At 38.9% G+C, this 7,071-nt stretch overlaps 1 protein-coding gene across 1 annotated transcript in view; it reads right to left on the reverse strand.

The window, feature by feature from the left end:
• The window catches only part of LOC136847406 (uncharacterized), a 70,397-nt gene extending 64,423 nt beyond the window's left edge, over nt 1-5,974 (reverse strand). Inside the window, exon 1 of the mRNA XM_067119045.1 lies at nt 5,657-5,974. The gene's annotated coding sequence lies outside the window, so the exon portion shown is untranslated. The remainder of the gene's footprint in view (nt 1-5,656) is intronic.
• Between the last annotated feature and the right edge of the window lie 1,097 nt (nt 5,975-7,071).

Consider the following 7,071-nt stretch of genomic DNA (forward strand, 5'->3'; position numbering starts at 1 on the left):
ATTTAACTTCTTGGGATCAGGATCTGATATAGCATCTGAAATACTGAGTGGCTGACAAACTGGAATAATGCAATCCCAATTGGCTCTAGACTTCAGCCGACCATTTTTCCAATGGTGGCATTAGGAATATACTGACTGACAGATATGTCTATCACAATGGTGCATTGATCAGAAGTACCTATATACAGTATTCACAGACCTTGGACTTGACAATAGCTGAAACATCTGTGAATATGAGGTCTATTATTACCAGAAATATGAGTGCGCTCCTCAATCAGCTGGACAAAACCGGAGGATATGCATTACTCAAGAGCACACCAGCCATGTTGATCTGAGAAATTAGATTTTACCCACTCTCTGCCCTTTGCATTATAGTCTCCACAAATAACGTATGAAGCTTTTGAATCCTGTGACTGAGCCATACTAATCCTCTTCAAGAGACAGCCATATAATGAATCGTTGATATTTGGATTGTGGTAAACAGCAAACAAGTAAACATTGTAGAACTTACTGTAAATATTTTAAAACAAACAACTTTATGGCAACTACACTCAAAATTATTCTGACAATAAATAGGTCACCCGGACTTAGTGTACACAGCCATACCTTGTGCATGTGGGATGTTATAAAAATAAATAAAATCAGGGACATCAAACCACGGGATTGAAAACTCTACCTCTGACTTGTTACCACTCATAAGTGTCTCTGATAAAAACATCAAATCTTAGTTATGGGCACAACTCCAGAGATCAAGAAAATTTTACCCAAAGCCCCAAATATCTGAGTAAAGTACATTGCAATTTTTCTTACTGCAATGAGTAACAGGCCCAAGGTTCAGCTCACTGTCTCCCGAAAAAATTTAAATTAACAACAAAGTCAGTAGCAAAACTAATAAATAGAACATAACAGTAAAATTTTAAAAATCAACAGAGGAATAAACAATAATACCATTAACAGCAGTATTTACATTATTTACAAAAATTCTGTTAAGAGTATAAATAAAAAAAAAAAGCCCCAGAAGCAAATGGTTGACAAGGTGGGACCAGCACACCCTGTAAACCAAATAAGAAACCCACCAGGTTTGCTACAACTAGTTGAGGACAGTCAGGATGGATTTAAAAATTATAAAAAAACTCAGAAGAAAAAGATTAGGTAAAGATGAAGGCACTTTCCTGATAATACACTAAGCAACTTTTGCTTTCTCATCAGCCTGTCCTACACACTTCTCGAAAAAACAAGGTGAACAAGGGAACTCAGAAGCCAAGAACATGGGAGGCCACGGTAAAATGGCTATGACACAGTCCTAGGTTGGAGAACAAGGTTTGTATTCACAGTGACCTTCTCTTAGAAGGGTTGCCTACTGAGGCTAAAGGGTTCCTTCTACCCACTGGTTTGATTTTAAGAGTGTCATTCTCCTAAAAGACTTGCATACCAAGGCTAAAGAATAAAACCACTACCTCCTTTAGGAAAAGGTGTTCCCTCAAAGCCCTATGGGACTTGTGAAAGGTCTTCTTAAACTATTACTACCTCCAGCAAGAGGAAGAGGAGAGAGATGATAAGAAGAGAGAAAATCTATCAATGTAGAGGAAGAGAAGGAAAAAGAAAAGCACTCATGCTTCTCCACCTTACTCCTTCAGTCTTTTTCACCTCTGCAGGAGCAGTATCAAATGGTCCATGCCACAGTGTTATCTCCCAGATGAAGGACGAGTGCTACTGGACACTCAACAGCATTGAGCTCCTTACTGGGACCGGAAACAGACGACGGAGCAGTTAACAAGGTAAGGGTAAGTGTATAAATCATTCGTTTTCTCATGTAACCCATCACAGCCAAGAATTGTGTTTGCACGGAATGAGCACGGAAAGGTTTAGGGGTGGGAAGGAGGGAAGGATAGGTGACTGCTTCAAGCTTTCCTCTATACCCAAACCTTTCCTTGAACTGAAACAGGTCCTATGCCTACAAGGTCACGACAACAGTCAAGATCCACTCAACTGGAGGGCATGAAGAACCACAAACATTTGCTCATGCCCTTCACACTACACTACTTATCTGTAGTAGACTAAATAAAACACTTAAAACAAAAAACACGAGTTCCTAATTAGCAGTCACTGAGAGCTCAGCATAACATCCTCACTTGACAGTAACAAAAAAACAAGTGCTCAGCCTCCTGCCATCTGTCAACTACCCTGTTACCAAGTTTTAACAACCAATTCCAGTTTACCCTGAAAAATACTACAACATACAAGCCTATGGTTAATGTTTCCAAAAGAAACAAACCCGTTTTTGTGTCCAAAAGAAAAAGCTTAGATGTGTAGCCTGTGTTACACCTCAGGCATAACATCTGTTTGACAAACAGCCTGATCTGGCTAGGAAGACCAATAGCAATGTACCCGGAGAATTTTCTTCATGTATGCTTCAAGATGCTACAGCACCCTATTTACATCCAAATGGAGTTAACTCCAATGGAAAGATTTGGAATTCCCTGCTCAGGGAGCCAGTAAAGAAGTTTCAAGCCCCTGGTACAAACTTAGGGGCAATGGTAAACTTATAAACACTCCACTACTACATGGAACTCACATGACCCTGACAATACAACCCTCTAAGGACTACATGGAACTCACATGACCCTGACAATACAACCCTCTAAGGACTACATGGAATTCACATGACCCTGACAATACAACCCTCAAAGGACATCATAAATGCTTTTAAATTAAGAAAGACAGCCTGCATCTCTGGTAAATTTATGAGGAATGTTCTTGTGACCAAAAGCCTCCTGCCTGGATTCAGGTTCAGAAAATGGGCCATCCTTCTTTGACTATGGGGGTTCTCGCCTAAGTTTTCCTTATGCCTCCACCACTAAAGAGCTTAAAGCATCACTTACAATACTGCTTACAGGATGTCCACTGATACTTGGGATGTTTTCTAGCATCACATCAAGTACAATGGGAGAACACTCCTTTAAATAACTAAAGAAAACCAACTTCTCCAATTCTGCCAGGTGCACATTCACCAACTGCCAAAAGTTGACAGACAAGCAAAACTGCAGAAATGCACAAGCTCTTAAACTGTGTTGATGAGCATCCCCAGGTAGAGGAATGCAGGTCGCTGAAGATCACCAAAAGGTAACGGAGAAGCTTTTGCTAACTGGGATCAATGGCCAGCCAGCTGTTCATTACAGAAAAGACAAGTCCTGACCCTGTGAGACCAAGCCATGACAGGTGATAAGGTCCTGGTGAACAAGTATGGTACTATTGATTGCCTGAAACAGATGATCAGGACTGACATACTACCCAACTCCTTACCAGAACCAAAGGTATTTCCTCAAGGATGGGAACAATGGGGATGTGGAGGTAGACATCCATCTCCTTACAGATTTTGCCATTTCCATTCTGAAGGTCACCTCCTCTTCACTAATTGCTCACCTTATGCAACTGAGTATTGGAAAACCCTCAATCCATTTGTACTTTGCAATCCTGAAGTTGTACAGTACTACATTTATTTTAAAATCCACAATGACTTTAATGATGACTCTTTTCATCTGCTCCTTCCCTTATACTCTTTTAATAAAAAATTAAAGCTTAAACAATGTTTGAAATTTACAATATAAGCATGCCAGCCATTGTGAGAGGCTAAAAAAACAGACTGACAAACTGAGGAAAAAATTCCAGTCACCCGGACTTTCTTAGTAAAGGATTAATATGTTAATAAAATGTACAGCTAACAATTCCACCATTTCATTCCAGGTATACAGTTTATATCTTATCATAAATCTAGTGAATACGGCTAACAATTCCACCATTTCATTCCAGGTATACAGTTTATATCTGGCAAGCATATCATAAATACTAGTGAATACGGCTAACAATTCCACCATTTCATTCCAGGTATACAGTTTATATCTGGCAAGCATATCATAAATACTAGTGAATACGGCTAACAATTCCACCATTTCATTCCAGGTATACAGTTTATATCTGGCAAGCATATCATAAATAGTAGTGAATAAAGTTGATATCAGATATATATTTTGTACAAAATCAATGATTTGAAAATGAAAGATAATACATTCTTTGGCCATCTCATTTGGAACTTGCAAAATTTACACCATTTGCTATGCATGGTCAAACTACCTTCATATTTGCTGAAATGTCTTTTTAAGGCAATTCCTTGATAGTTGCAGTATCTGTCTGCTCTATGCCCAGTTCTACTTTTTGACCTTCATTTACTAAACATCCTGTGGCAAGCCTTATAATCCAAACATTAGACACAGTGGTCTCCCTATACTACTGTACTTTGAAAGTTTTAAAACCTGCCATTTACCTTTTCACAAAAAAACAAATTGCAAAGGCTCATAGACAAAAAAAAAAAGCAGTACAATATTGTAATAAGTAGTGATCCGTTATTATGCTGTGGCTACCTATATGGAATAATATGGGAATTTCCAATCACCATTAGGATAATGTGGGTTACTCTGCCTACTACAAATGATTACCTGAAAGGAATAAACCGTAACCAAACCTCACCTAAAATGTGGCATCCCACCTAGATGGCCTCTATCTCCATACCCATGCCCACTTACACAAACTCATCTATGATACATGCCCAAAATGCTGCAAGCCTACTGCATGTTGATAACGATAAAAATTTCCCGACGATTCCAAAATTCCACGTGTATAGTCACTATGTTACAATAATAAAGTAATTCAACTCAACCAATAATTTAACATTCCTGTTCTGGGTCTCCCTGCTTTAGGCTGTATGAGGTATCAGTCACTAAATATTTTTGAGGCTTCACCACATAGCATACCCAAAGCCTAAACAGATTTCACAATAAAAAGTAATTTTGGAAGATCCAGTTAAATACCAAAGGTTCTGTAAACAAAAGAGATAATTGGCCTACAAAAAGTACCAGTTCCTTGTTCTTTAGGAGAACTACCTTTCACACAGGTTACACAACTATGATAAATACGAAAGTAATCTCACGTACTCTCACTAAAATGGCACCGACATCCATGACAACTACGAGGTTATGTTAACCTGACAACTATATGATGTCAACATCGACCGACCCTAATTAAAATTCCGCCTACGCAACGATAGGTCTATCGTAAGCTTCACCAGCTTTTCCAAGCTGCAAGTTAACTTAGATTATGACATTCAATCGGCCTATTATATTCCCCTGATAGTCAATAACCAACAATCTCTGGCGTTTCACAACGTAGGTTTACTTTTTTTTATACGCCATCCCTGTCCTTACGCAGAAGGAATCCCTTTCAAGGTAGGCCTACACGACAGGACTTCACGTAGGCTAGCCTGAAACTCCTTTCGCCCTCTCCACGTAGACCAAACTTTCACCATTTCTCTCAAGCACATATTCACGATCTCAAAATTTATTCATGCATCTAAGAGGGCGGCAATATTGCTGTCCACCACGCCGAGATGAAAGTGGTGTTGTGGCAGCCATAGCAACTACTCCCAACCTCTGGCCATGACGGAAGCCCATTTTGTGCCATCTGCTCGACCCTGCCCAGCTCAGCCCCCAGTTTTTTTTCTCCAAACACCCGTCCAGAAATTCTCTCCGAACCCACCCCACAACACTTTCACGCCTTTCTGTGTGTGTTCAAGATACTTTTGCAACCTTAATCGTCCGCTTACCTTAACATTTAGGCAACTTTAAACACAAAATAAACAAAAACTTCTACATTCTTCTCGCGAGTGGAGTGTCAACAAACAGCGCCGCCATCTTGCAAGCGAATAATGACGTCACTAATGACCGCCACATTCAAACACCACCAAAACTCTGCTCATGTTATTAATATTCCGTTTTTTCAAAACTTCAGATATTCTTGTTAACACCCTGAATATCTACAGCATCAATGTAAAACATTTATACGGCAATTTACAGACGAAAATGGCACAAAAATTGATATTATTTACAAGGGTCTGGAATGGCCAACAAGGACAAACCTTTCCACACTGACCTAAGTTCTATATATTTTTTCCACAAAATTAAAAGGCATAACATAAAAAAATATCCATCAATTTCATATAGAAATATTAAAGAGTTCAATTCTGCAAACTCTGAAAACAAAATTCTCATTCGGTTGGCCAAACAAATGCCACAAAATTACTGTTCTGGTGAACGCTGGCAGGTAAAACTCAAGACGATCGATTCCTGGGCTCGGCGCTCCTAAGCCCAATCGATTCAGGTCAGCGATTTCTCTCCGTTGGGCCTATGGGTAAGAATGTGAATCTGTATTCTTCTAGCAAACTATAAACATTGAGGTAATTAAAACTAAATCCACATGGGGCAGAAAACAAAGGAAACGGCTGAATTCGTTTACCAGCAGATTAGAGAGGTTACACGATAGGCCTAAGTAATGTTGTTGACCTGGCTTACAGCGTGAGCATTCCCTCCTGGAGACAAAGAGACACAGGGGTCAAAGTTCACTTATTTCTTGTCAAAACACTTGTGTCAAACACTGCGATGATGTTAATATACAAGTGACAATAAAATAGCAACTTCCTTATCAGGTAACTTACCGTTTGCCATGACAATTGCATTTATATACATGCAAATGTAACTGAAATATCATGTAGAATTTTGCCTATAATGTTCTGTAGATTCAAAACACAAAGGAAAAAAGATGTTTTGATAAAGAACCAAATAACTACTGCGCCAATTCCCACGCTGTTGTGTTTGTTTGGACTTGTGCTTTCCCGAACCAAAAGCAAACAAATGTTTGTTATATATTGTGCGTTAATTCCAGTTGAGTAATTTTAACACTATAGACATTTTCGCATGTATATGTGTTCGTGATAGACGAAATGAGAATAATCGAGAAGCAAAAGAATAAACTAGAGATAGGGAAGAGTGCAGAAACAAAACAATGCTCAAATTAACGAGCAAATAAAGAAGAGAACTACGCAAGTGTACAGAGGCAGGCGGTAGAAAGCAAGGAATCAACAAAATGCATTAAACAAACAAAACTGCAAATTAAAGAGAAAACAGATAAAGGAGAAAGAAAGAAAGCAACGAAACTGGTTAGCAAAGCAAAACAAGTAACCTA

This window comes from Macrobrachium rosenbergii, chromosome 16 (genome assembly GCF_040412425.1).
Source record: "Macrobrachium rosenbergii isolate ZJJX-2024 chromosome 16, ASM4041242v1, whole genome shotgun sequence".
NCBI lineage: Eukaryota > Metazoa > Arthropoda > Malacostraca > Decapoda > Palaemonidae > Macrobrachium > Macrobrachium rosenbergii.